Here is a 13,525-nt window from a genome sequence, read left to right as displayed (position 1 = left end):
TCACGGGAAATCCATCAGTGTCGGCGTTGGGATTGCAAATTCGCCAGGATGCATCTGCAGGTATGCTATCTGATAGGTGAGGTAGCCTGGCAGTGATTGGTAGACGCAGTCACGGCAGGAGACCATATTGTCACGTAGCGGGGACAATTCCGGTACCCACAAAAGAAGACATTGGCGTTCAATCTGGAATCAGCTCTATATTCAGCTGACATGCGCCCGCAAAACAAGTAATTTGGCGGCGGCGATAACAGGAATCCTGCTCGTCGGTCGTCAAAGTACGAATGCCCGTTGTATTCGCAGCGTTGAATTTAAAGTCGGTACAGAATAATCTATTTAAAACAACTAATGCATACAGGAAAAGTCTGGAATAACACGAAAGCAGTTGTTCTTGCCTGCAAGCATACAACAGATTAATCAGATCTTCATCCCTCTGCCAAGAAAGTGAAAAAGAAGTTTTTCACAAAGCCGAGCATGAACAAACAAAAGAGAATAAGATCTTTCCTTGCGCTATAATCACAGTGATAGGCCGCATGTAAGCGGAGTCGTAAACAATAAAATAAAGTTTTCAGGGTTCGCGGCAATAAAACTCCGTAGAAGCTGGCTAACCATGTTACAGCTTTGCGACGGAATCCGCGTCCACCGGGAATCTGGTCCCGATTCACGCATTCGGCTGCTAGTGCACGCATTCACGTTCGTACATCTTGGTTGCAGCAACGCTTTATTTCTATTTCTATTTAGCCCTTCGCACACAGTTTTGAAGAATACTACTTGCTGCGGAAATGTTTGAAATAACAGAAGCATGTAATAAGCGATCAGCAATTAGGCGTGTAATAAAGTCAATAAACGTGAACAAGTACCCGCAAAAGACGCCGCCGATGGGAGTCGCTACTTCTATAACATCATACCCCAAACTAGAATTTAATCGTCGCCCCAATATTTCTTTTTGCAGGCTTCATTTTCTTGTTTACGTGACGGCAGCAGACAAGCCTGATGATTGCATTATGAGCACAAGCATCAGTAAGTAGCTATTTTATAATTAAAAAGTTTCTTTAGTTTTTCTGTCATTGTCTTCTCTGAACTGAGTTTATATCATTTCCTTTTGTTTCGAGATCTGTCGCTAAAAACAAGAATAAATGCGTTTATCTTTTTCAGTATATTCGGGGAGGGGGGGGGGATTCAGTACATGCTTATTCTGTGCTGTGTAAGAGGTAAAGGAAATTAGAAGAATATCCTAAGCCCAAGTTTAATAATCACCGATCATATAAAACATTGAACTCTGACATAGCATAAAAGAAAAGCTTTAGGCATGGTCGACTAGGATTCAACCAAACCAGCTTGCGATTTGCCATTTTTAGACGGCTCTCAAAGCAACTGTAGCGTACCCTTAGATTATTTTGTATCATTGCGATGTCAACGACTGGAACTCGTGAAACACTATGTCCAAGACAAACGGGTGCGCAACACCTTTCATCGTTTGCTAAAATACCAACGTTTAACCTCAGTCATCGCGCATTCCCAGAAACTCGGCTAGGTCAGTAATTCAAAGCATAACAGGGTTGTCATCTCTATTATTTCAACTGCTACTACTGTCGTATAACGTCCTCCTTTCACGTTGCCAGAATTAGTTTTTTGTATGCACTAAATGTTGATAATTGCGAGATAAAAATGACTTCCATTCGGTACAAAAGCGTTGCACTTGGTTTTTCTTCGAATTCCTTTCATTGCACGTTACGTCGCTGCTCTGCATGCGCCCTGGTAGAAATGTACTCATATCGTAATCATTATGCTCCTTCTCCAAACTGGGCGACTGGAAGATCACTCTTGCATTGCTTTATAACCAGGGAGTTATAGCCACACAGTCGAGTAAATCTTGAAGTTCTGCTTTCCGGAATCTATTGCTAGCGAAATTGGAGACAAGTGTTCAAAACAAGTAGTAGTAAGTGTTTTATTCAATAAAACAAAAAACGTAGCTGAAAATCTTTACCAGCCCCGGTATTTGTTATCTAATCATCAGAATCACCTGAACCAAAACGGCAGAAATATAGTAATGGTAGGTAAGAGGCCTTAAAATGAACATCAAAAAGACAAGGATCATGGCGTCTTGCCCTATCAAGTCCTGGAGCATCAAGGAGCAAGAAGTGGAAGCTGTGAGAGATTTTCTCTTCTTGGGCTCCAAGATTACCCGGAAGGGGACTGCAGCCATGAAATTAGGAGACGCCTGCTTCTGGGAAAGAGGGCCATGCCTAGCCTCGACCGCCTGATAAAGAGCAGAGACATTACACTGCCAACCAAGATCCGTATAACTCGTGCTATGGTCTTTCCAGTTGTGATGCATGGATGCGAGAGTTGGACTGTGAAGAAGGCTGACCGCCGAAGAATTGAGGCGTTTGAATTGTGGTGCTGGCGGAGACTCTTGAGAGTTCTTTGGACCGCCAGAAGATCAAATCAGCCGATATTGTCAACCATAAACCCTGACTGCTCATTGGAGGGTCAAATTCTAAAGTTAAAGCTCAGCTACTTTGGTCATCTGATGAGAAGAGAGGAGTCGCTGGAGACATTTTTTATGTTGGAAAAGGTTGAGGGTTGCCGGAGAAGGGGTAGGCAGCGAACGCGATGGTTAGATGGCATCCACGAGGCACTGCAGATGAAGTTATGTGATGTTAGGAAGATAGTGAGAGACCGGACAGCGAAGCGTGATATGGTCCGTAGGGTCACGAAGAGTCGGACACGACTGAACGACTGAACTGAGCTGAACTGATGTAAGAGGGAGAGGAATTTAAAGAGGTGAGCGACAGGACGAAAGGACAAGGTATCTAAAAATAAAAGATATGCACGCTATGTTATAGGGCAGCAGTAGAATGCTTGAGGCACGTTCGAAAAGTGTCTCACTTCACTGCAGCCCTCGGCAGAGCTGCAGGCCTCTATACCGTTATTGTCCGAGAGCATTCACTATCTGGCCCACCTGTATATTTACACAGGCTCACACATGTTCACTCACGGACGGGCGAACTGGCCGACGGCCACAGGAGCGCATAGACGCTGTTCGGGATTACACTTTGCGCTCTGTAAGCTGCCAGCAACTAGAGGCGCGGTTCGGCCTGCGAGGTGCAGTGCACTAAAATAGGCTTGAGAGTTTCTACCGCGTCGCAGCCGACACACACACCTCAGGTCTCGAGTCCATGGCGCAGTGGCGCGAACGTCGAAAAAAGTATACTTTTTCGTTTCCAATTTCGTTTCCAATTTCAGTGTAATGTATGGAGCGCCACCAATTTTCATCCCACCCAACCAGCTTCTGTTCTTGCATTTCGGTTTTCCTAGGTAGTCCCTGGCGAGGATAATTGAGCTGTTTTAGTGGTAACTTGTCGTACTAATACTTGTCCCAGTAATCAAAGATATGAAAAAGGAAACAAGCTAGCAGCCTTATGTTAGTGCAGGTGATTCCCGCCCTAGTCGAGACAGAGCTCACTCAGCAGATATCAAATGCTGGTATGTTGGAAGCTTGAAGCTCCTACATCCCTTAAAACATCTATTTTTTTCCAAACTCCTTCAGAAATTCGCCCGACCTCTCGCCCTAACAGAGAGATAGCATCATTTTATATATTGTTTGGGATTGTTTGCGCATGTACATTCCAGAGAATTCATTTTGTATCCCTCTCTTGATACGTGGAATGACGTAAAGGTCAGCGATGACTCTAGCATTCAATCCTGAGCTGTGGCATGGGACTCTGTTGCCCGGAATCGTAATAGTCTCAGAGGCACGCGCTGAACCTTTTTCTAGCACCCACCTTTTCTTTCCGTAATTTATTAGCGCATCCTTCTTTCCTTCAGTACGGGTGCACACGCTTGCGCTGCATATTTAGGGCAAAATATCTTAGGCGAGTTATAAACGGAGAGATGTGCAGCTAAAATTAAAATAGACAAAATCACATTGACCTAAAAAAAATATAGCGAGTTCTTACCAAATTGCTGCTAAATGATCGACAACAAATTCGTGAATGCTGAAGCGTTGTACTTTATCTGCATATGGATCACACTGATAGACTGATAAAAGGTGTTCGGGGTTGCACTTCTGCTTAGGTGGAGCAATACTAAGGCATTGCGAGTTCTGTCATGTCGCTTTGCGGATTGCCCGGCTACCTTAGCGAAACTTAGCCGCACTCGTCCAGAAGGCGTACGTGTATGGCGTATTTACGTTCGTTAAATCAAGGAGCGGCGCATATTGAACATTATTAAGACGATGACGTTCACTGGGCAGGGCGCGAGGGCTTTTCAGTTGGAACTTGATGATGTCGATATGTGCTGCGACGTGCAAGGGTGTGCTGGACATTTGCACAGTCGTGATCTGATGCGGCGATAGCTAGTGTAATAATCTTGCGCGTGGGCCATGGATGGGGTTTGTATGCATTGCTTTCGGTGCCTGGCGGTGGCACAAATGCCTTTTTTGAAGTGTGGATGCATGCGTACACGCTCTGATGAGAGTAATGGTGATATGATCTGACGATATATTGATCAATATATGTGGAATCGAGCCTACTGTCACAAACCTGTTGGTTGATAGCATTGCGCTAGTTTTACGCGAAGATTGCAATATGCGTGGTTTCTCAACTTGTATCCAAACGTTATAATTAGAGATAAAAATTCATTTTGAGATAAAAGTTGGTAGTCAAAGCGAGCACGCTGTACCTCCTAGTGATGCGCTCCACTCCGAGCGAGTACCAAGCTGAAAATTATGTAACTCTGAGGTGCGATATTACAGATGACGATAATAATTTCAAGGAGACAGATCGGCGCTTCCGGATACAGTAATTAAAAAAGTTTGAAGCACCGAGTTGCGAAGCCAGAGGATTACCTGTCGGCGTTTTACTCACGGTTGCAAAATAGGACGATCGCTTCTTTCATCACACTGCTAGAAATTCAAACGCATTATACTGCTCATGATTATAATCTTAGTCTCCCATCACTACTCTTCAAAACTAGCATAATAAGTAATCTTATTTCCTTCTGCCGAAATGGCACGGCCGACCTTCCATGCATTTTGGAGGCGATGAAATCCTGACCTGGTTTCGTTGTGCATGTAGCGGTGTATTACATGAAGTAAGCTAACAAGACGCTCTTTAGAACAGAAACAAGAAATTAGAGAGGACATTTAGGCCCCGTCTATAAATGTACGACTTAAGAGTATTAAAGATCCCAGCCTCAAACTATCGCTGTGGTTCCTTTCTCGGAACTGGCATGTTACGTCAACCTATTTCCTTGTGCCGAGACAGCATGGTAGTCTTTATACACTTTGGAGGTGATTAGGTTCTTAAATGGTTTCGCTTTGATTACAGCAGTGTATTAGATGAAGTCAGCTAACAGGACACATTTCAGAACAGAAAAAAGAAATCAAGGTAGACACTTAAGCGCATAACGCGAAAGTATTAAAAGCGCCAGCTTCAATTTATGGTTGCGGTTACTCGTACGCTTGTATGCTTTTTGCTACTGGGTTAACTGCAGAATGTTTAACTTATGCTTCCGATATCCCGTCCATTCTTACTTGCACAGGATCTTTTGTTTCCGCGCTATCGAGCTACAGGTCGTAAGGAACTACCCCGACAGACTGTAATGCCTCACTTCAACAACGCCGTGTTAACGCGACTCATTGCAAGGAGAGTCATGCCTGCTCGGTATTCAAGGTGCCTTGGAAGGTACATTTTTTTCCCACATTCCCACCTCAAATGAGTATGAAATTTCTCACTCCCTGTCAAGATTGTGACAGCCCCACGTGCTGCTCTTACATTACATCACCCATCGACGAATCAGATCACGGCCACGTCCCCTGCCAGCTACCGTGTGACAGAGGGATGTTCGTATTTTTTCCCCACAACGGGGACAACGCGACCCAGGAGTTTTTGGAGTACGGTGTATTTAATGCGGTTGCGTCACTCATAAACCCGTGTTCACATATTTCGTGATAGAGCCAACCTGGTGTATTTGTTTTACTCTCTGCAGAACCTGGTCAGTATTTTATCGGCCATACGGATTACTTCGACGGAGAGAGCTGTGCGGTAATAAGCATGCCTCATCTCGTAAATCGTAAGTAAAATATTACACACTTCCCCCCTATGTTTAAACTGCAAGCAAAATATTCGCTGCCTTAGACAGGAAGTACGGCTTTTTAAAATATTTGGTTATTTGTCTGTTATAGACACTGATTATTTGCTAGGTATTTTTCTGGTAAAATAAATAAGCTATTTGCCTTATGGATGCATACCCTCTAAGAATCATTTTAAGTGGTCTGTGCTCAGGCAACAAGGCTTGTTTTAAATTGCAGCAAACTAAATACCCGGACTACCCTATAGTAATTGGCTAATTTCGAATGTTTGTTTCGTGTTTGTGCTGCAGAGAGAATAAACACGTTTGCATTACTAAGTATCCTTGAAACAACCTTGTTGGTGAGAAAACATTTCTCTCTATTATGCACAAAGCTACTGGCGGTTTGCGGGCTGCATGCACTCTACTAGTTAATATAAGCAGGAAAGCCAGCGAGAAAACGAAAAAAGTCCATTGTTTCGGAACCTACTCACTTGCTTCATCAGATCTGAGTGCGGGCAAGCTTAAGCTTGCCTATCCAACTCCGCGATTAGACATCCGTCAGCTCACTGAACGCAACCTGTAGATGTAAATGGGGAGAGGGACGCTAGGGATTGGCCAAAGTTCTCTCGTGTAGTTTGATTGTACCCTGATTTCAGCAAGACTCCCTGTGTAAGCGGGGCTCAGTGTCCAGCACACTGAGTTTCCTACAGGAAAGCTTGGGGTTTAATGCCTACCAGTATTCGGTCGGACGCTCGACGACTTCCCATCATGTGACTGAGGAAGTTGTAGTGCTCAGTCTCTCAGGACATTTCTTTGTTCCTACAATGGGGTAAGCCGCTACGCATTTCGAGTAAGGGACCTTGTGAACCGTGTGTTGAGTCTTCTCTTTCGGACGGAAAACCTTTCGGGCAAGAAAGGAAGGGACCTATGCTAGCAGCCAGTTAGTGGCAAATTGTAGTCCTTTCTTTTTGATGATACCCGCCGATGTCTCACTGGCTCTGTCTATATATGGAATTGAAATGCGTTCCCTGCTTCCATCCCTTGCACTATCAGACATATTTTCACTATTGCCTTTCCACTAACACAGCTATTGTCTACATCGCGAACTAACTAGGCCCGCTTTTATTCACCTTCATCTTGCAAACTAGGCAGCCAGGTTCTATTCCTATCGTATTAAATTCGCTGAAATATTTTAGTTCATGAGGTTCTATAGCGCACATCGAAGAAGGGACGGAACCCGAGTGCTAACGTACAGTAAACATTTTTTTAAAATTCGCTCTAACGGCTTTATACAAAAACAAGCAACATTTATCTTGTCAGCCACATGATGAGTCAATTCATAAGAATGAAAACACACAACCAACTTACACGTGAGCACATTTGTGCTCGCACTCTTGTGCCGAGGCACTCTTGTGCCGCAGTTGCTTTGCTTCGCGGAAAGAAATTGCTTAACTGGGCCGAAATAAATTAGCAAACATATTTATTAAAATTATAGGTTGGTCAGATGAACAATAAAGCACTATCGAAAGAGAACAGATCGGACACATGAGTTAAGTCGCCCCTCAGCTTAGGAGAGTCCGTTGTCCCAAGTGAGCGTACGGGAGAACGTCCATCTACTCCCTCACTCGGACTGCAAATTCCCCCCCCCCCCCCCTCCCTCCAACCGCCCTTGGTGTCCCACTGCCACCGTTGACACAGTTTTGCGGAATACAACGTAGCCGGGATCGGGTTAGCCGAAACGTCTCCCCCGGCCGTTCCTCCACTGACAAGCAGTGTCGCTGATCCTCCTGCGATTTACAACAGTTCGTTACACACACAAAACAATGTACAGACACCGCCCGAGGAGGTTCGCCGACTGCGTTCGGAGCCTCGCGCACTAACAGGCCAAACACAGAGCGGCTGAGCGCTCTTCAGCGCGTATGTAGACCCCCCGCTCCTCAAGAAAAGAACCGAACCAGACGACGCGTGCACGTAGGACACTTCACACACAACAGTCGCCCTCCTCAAACAAAACTCTAGTTAGGCGGGCGACAAGTGTGCGAACTTCCCCACCTCCCGACCTTCACACCGTAAACAAAAATGAAAAAGTGCCACATAATGGGCTTTTGCTTCGCGAGGCGGACTTATTGTTATCCGATGGCAGTACAGATCACTGTTCCATCGGAGCAACTGTTTGGGACCTATGATCGTTTTCCAAAGCATTTCACCCCAGAGAGCCGAGCACCAGGCTGGGGGAAAGCTTTTACCCATTGAAAAGCCGGTGGGTACACGGCGGCAACAGGAATCGAAACTGGTACCTCCCGAACACGGGGAGGATGCTCTACCACAAGGCCACGTTTCGGTGCATTCGGTGCATTCTCTACCCACTAGCCTGGACCCTGACCCTTCTAAGTTTTAATTGAATTACTTTTTTTTTGTTACAATGAGCTTCCTGTAACAATTTGCTGCAATACGCATACTCTTGATGTAGCCCAAATATGTATACATATACACTTAGATATCTTGATAAACGTTAATCTGTCTCATATTGTAAAATGCTCATGGCTTCAGGAGGTCACGTCATTATTGGTACCAACTCCTCTTGGAAACCAATGCTTGGTTTTGCTCCTGATGATGCATAATTCCTTTCCGCCTAACCAGTTGGATATTGCAATATTACTGATGGCAAGCAAAGTCATATCTTATGATTCCGCTGACACGTTCAAAGACACAGCTGCTAGTCAGACACTTTGAATCCCGTGCACAGTGATTGCCGTGGTAGTAATAGCAAACGGCAAATAAATGCTTAATGTAAAAGTGGTACCAAATGTAATGCGTGGTGTGAAATTGCATGTACCGTTTAACGCTAGAAAACTGCCTATGGGTTGCTATATGGGTGAGGCTACGTGACAATTTTTCCAGCTTGGCATCTTCAACCTATACGGCTCAGCCCACGAGCTCATTTAGCACTTGGATTCAACGATTACATCTCATCCGTTCAAACTCACCAACCACTGCAACTCTTGAAAAGTCGTAGGAATAACCAAAATACAATAATGGAATGTCTGCTCAACAAGGTGGATGTTTTAGTTGGAACAGACGTTCAAAGAAACATGGAAGCTTTTATTAACCTGATTTATCACATCCAAAAAGGACATTGAGATGTCGCTGGAAAGAGGCTCTGAAAGCTAACTTTGACGTTCTTGTAGCGCCCACAATTATGCGTCGTATACCTCAGTGCTGCAAATTTGACCTCGTAAGCTTGGAAACACACAAAAAGATTCGAGATCGTTTCAAACAGATCCATACGTCATTGAATGCAGTAACGCTACACTATCTGAAACACAAAAACGGCTACGGTAATACAACTTTTCATATGACCCAGTCGAATGCTTGAAAGGAAACTCTCCTGCAATTCGAGAATATTAAAATTCAAATAAATAATTTTTCAGCGTGCTTTCTAGCCTAAGCCTAAAACTTGGTGATACGAAGTCGTTTGGAGCTCTGGAATTTTGCGTCGCATCGCTATTTATCGATTGAAAAGCTATTTTAGATAACAAATCGCGCGCTTGTTAAACGTTGGGTATCAATAAAAAGTTCTGTGCCTTCGGAGCGTTTTGTTCATTTCCATGAAAATAACCTTAGCGAAGAAAGAAGGTAAATGACACAATTACACCGTAGTCCTACGGTTAGTAGGGAACTCGGTTATATATTTTTCGCTCTGTGTTTAAACAGTTCAAGCCAAAAAAAACAATATAATAAATGTTCGCACGCATCAAGCAAAAAGCAAGCACATTAACACCTCTTACTCAGTAAAAATTAACGCGCATAACACTATCTGTAAATTTTCGGAACAAATATTGCCTGACCAAGAAAAATGTTAGGAGATCAGAGAGTACCTTATATACTTATATACAAATATTTCAAGCAACTTCCGATCTAGCAGGAGTCGCACGGTATACAAAGGCTGGATATCAGCTTGATACATAAGGGTCATTACCAAATACGAAAAACAACACACAAGAAAATACAAAAATGTTCACGAAACTATAGCTAATCACTCACAATCAGAATATAAACTGGTAACATTACATTAAAAGATCAATAATCGGCTGTGCATAATTGTTTTCTTCCGTTACGTTTACCGGCAAGATGTTCCGATCCGCAAAGTTTCTTGGAAAAAAATGACGTTTCAATGCTTCCATTCCCAAAAAAACTGCGTTTAAGGAACTAATGTGGCTAGTCTGCTTCTTCGTACTTTAGATCGTTTTATGCAAATACGTGAATGTGTAGCTTGCGTACCTGTGAAAATATTTCGCGACCAAATTGACCTGTCAAGTTCTCTACAAGAGTTTAACAAAGGAATACCGTAATGGTTTATGAAATATGAGCAGATCTAGCCAATTGCGTCAGCTTAATAGTTAATTGTCTTTCTCAGTACACGCTACGACTGTTTTGTATAATTTTTTTTGCAATAGTTTTAATTTTACACCGCATATTCAATGTTCGAGGAAACAAATCCATTATAAGTAAGAATCCTAGTTTTAGTCGGAGCCGTTTTAAGTTTAAGTAAGTGTCCTAATTAGAACTGCAGATATATAATATGGGAGTGAACTACGAAAGCATGTTCATGGTTTCAATACGGAGATAGCTATAGGGCTCGACATCTTTCACCAACCAATCCTTAAACGTATAAAGAAAAAGGGTCTTTCTAGTGACCAGTCTAGTCCAGATTTCTCCACGTTACGTTCCACGCCCCACACCTTGCACCAATTTCCAATCTCAAGAAGTACATTTTCAATAGCGCATGATCGTTTGAAGCTAGCATTTCTGGAAAAACCCCACAATCAATAGTCAATAATCTTAGAGGCATATCATCATGCAATACGTAAACTAAATTCTTAATATAAATTACAAACAAAAGCGGCCCTAACAATCTACGTTGTAGTACACCACAAGAAAGAGCAGTGGACCAGTTAGCTAACCTAATGTCAATAAACTCGCTATGATATTCCTGTATCCAATCATCTCAAATGCATATATTTAACCGGGTACATCAAGCTCTCTAGATAATGCATAAGAGCAGAAATTTCTGGCAGTTAGCATGTTCCTACTGAACCCGTGTTGTTTTCGGGCGATGCTTTCATTCGCACATTCATTCACATTATTGGCTACAGCGTGCTGCAACACGTCGCAGCAGATACTGGCAACTGACCCTGAGAGAGAGCGAAAATAAATAGAATAGAAAAACAGAGATTTTAACCAGGCGATGACTAGGGTTACTCTACAGGTGGGGAGGGAAACAAAGGGAGAAAATGGTAAGAATTCATGGCAAAGTAGGCAGTCTGTCACATGTCCATAGCTCTATAGTGAAATGGTTTGGTGAGCGTACTCTTAAAGTCTTCAACTCAACCCCCGAGTCCTTTACAAACAGAAGGGGCGCCTTCAGTAATTTTCTTTATAATGAAGGAGTCATCCAAGGGTCGAGATTCTTAGCTTTCGTAAAAGCGCGAGAGTCCTAGCGGTGAAGTGCAGCAGCCAGAAAGGCACGCTCGCGGTCAGATTGAGGGCAGTCACAAAGTAAGTGCGCAATTGTTTCTACACACCCGCAATGCTCACACGTTTGACAGTCTGCAATTCCGATGAGATGGGATTAGGCACTTGTAAACGCCTCTCCTAGCCACCGGCGACACAACATTGTAGCATCCCAGCGGGAGAGCGCATATGGTACCTACAGGTGAAGTAACTGGTCAAAGTGGTGCAGCCTCCTGGCGTAGACCATGAATTTCTAATCACGTTTCGAGTGGTCAGTCGAAGGTGCCTTGCTAAGTCGGCTCTTGTCAATGGTATCTCGACAATATTGGTTGTATCGTGAGCCGCTCGTCGTCATCTAAGTTTTCAACAATTCCAGCATGGCCTGGTATCTACTGGTAGATTATTCCTGGCCCTCTTATAATGTCTGGTGGCGCAGATGTCGAACCTTCGTTACTAGGTCCTCCTGGTCGCACTGGCCTAAGACCGTTTAAAGACAATTTAGGGCATGTTTGAAATCACAAAACACAGTCCATTTCTATGGGGCGTGCTCAGAGATATATCTTGTAGCAGTACGAACTGCGACCAATGTTTCTCCACTAGAGATAGTCTTATGCAAAATTAGATGGTAAATACTTGCTTGTCTTGCAGGAACGACGACGGCGCATGCAGACCTTGGGCGGTAGTTAAAGATAGGCACTCACATTTTTGACGAAAGGAGAAACCTGTGCTTTCATCCAATGTTGTGGTTTGCTTTGTTTTGAGTAGGAAAATAAACATATATATGTTTGTCTGTGAGATATCGGTGAGAAAGCCTGTACTTGTCGCGCTTAGATCCTCCGGAACATGTCTGGCATGTCGTTAGGGCCGATAGCCTTTTAAGGATACAATTTTATGACCCTGGCGAAACACCTTAAAATGTTTTTACTAACTGGCTAGGGTGATCAATAGCTCATACCAGAACGACACTGTTAACACGAAGGGTACATGATTCGGAAATTTTTATGAAATTGGTTCGCTTTCTCAGTTGCATTCGTTATTTATTTCTATTAGATTTGCCTTCGTTATTTATTTCTATTAGATTTGCCTTTTTTCAGAGTGCACTTTATGGGTAACCAAGGAACATAAGGACTCAATACCGGATGAGTGTATAGCACAGTTTAAGAAGAAATGTGCTAATGGAATTGACCTTCACGACAAGGCCACCTGCAAGGACGGTTATTCAACATCCTTTCCTGACTCCGCAGACGATGCTTGAGTAAAGTGTAATACGCGTAATAAATCTAAAGAACTGCCGGGCAAATAACTGTCACAAAAATTGAGCAGTCTTAGTATGATAAAGAGCCGCTGAGTGTCATATTTTAATGAATTAGACAGGTGCTTAGTAAGAAGGGTACTCTCAAGCCTGGTTCGTTTTTCAGGCTTGGTCACGGTGGAAGAACTGTCTTACCGTGGACTTGGTGTAAGAACTCTTCACGCCAGTACGAAAACGTACCGGCGTAACATGACCCTATTAAAATGCTTTAGAGATCCAGCAATAACTAGCACGATAGCCGCTGTTTTTAATCGCACATTCGTAAACTAAATACATCTACACCCTTTCACACTTCCTTTTGTGACACCGTAGGGAGCGCATTGAAGTATAGGGGCTCAGGCGAATATATTTGGTGCACGTTTCTCCACTGATGTTTTTTCGGTGTACATAAAATGCTTCTCAACGTACACACGCAGAACTGAACCAATACACTTCCCCTATATAACAAGCATCGAATAATTTATTTTCGTGTGATAAAAGCTGTCGTATATCTCCGTGTAAAAAACTGCGTCCCGCTCAATGAAATGCACAACAAAATACTTTGCCTTCTAACCATATCTTGTATAAAAGTGCCCCTCCGAAGTATCGTAGAGGTTAAAGCTTTCGACTTCGCGGAGATCGGAT

At 43.4% G+C, this 13,525-nt stretch overlaps 1 protein-coding gene and 1 long non-coding RNA gene across 5 annotated transcripts in view; one reads left to right on the top strand and one right to left on the bottom strand.

Annotated features, from left to right (window-relative positions):
- The window catches only part of LOC146208705 (uncharacterized), a 99,621-nt gene that overhangs the window by 34,120 nt on the left and 51,976 nt on the right, over positions 1-13,525 (bottom strand). Inside the window, exon 4 of one of the 4 annotated variants that reach the window (XR_014705407.1) lies at positions 7,760-7,862. The exons of the other annotated variants lie outside the window; for them this stretch is intronic. The gene's annotated coding sequence lies outside the window, so the exon portion shown is untranslated. Of the gene's footprint in view, positions 1-7,759; positions 7,863-13,525 lie in introns of those variants that run through there. 4 annotated transcript variants of the gene reach the window in all.
- LOC146208707 (uncharacterized) lies at positions 902-12,803 on the top strand. The gene is made up of 3 exons (XR_014705408.1): positions 902-1,017; positions 5,992-6,075; positions 12,684-12,803. It is a non-coding gene; the product is annotated as an uncharacterized LOC146208707 (long non-coding RNA).

Source organism: Amblyomma maculatum, chromosome 1 (genome assembly GCF_055883805.1).
Source record: "Amblyomma maculatum isolate TAMU_Amacu chromosome 1, ASM5588380v1, whole genome shotgun sequence".
NCBI lineage: Eukaryota > Metazoa > Arthropoda > Arachnida > Ixodida > Ixodidae > Amblyomma > Amblyomma maculatum.
The sequence above is the reverse complement of the archived record's forward strand: the minus strand, read 5'-3'. Positions and strand labels throughout refer to the sequence as shown.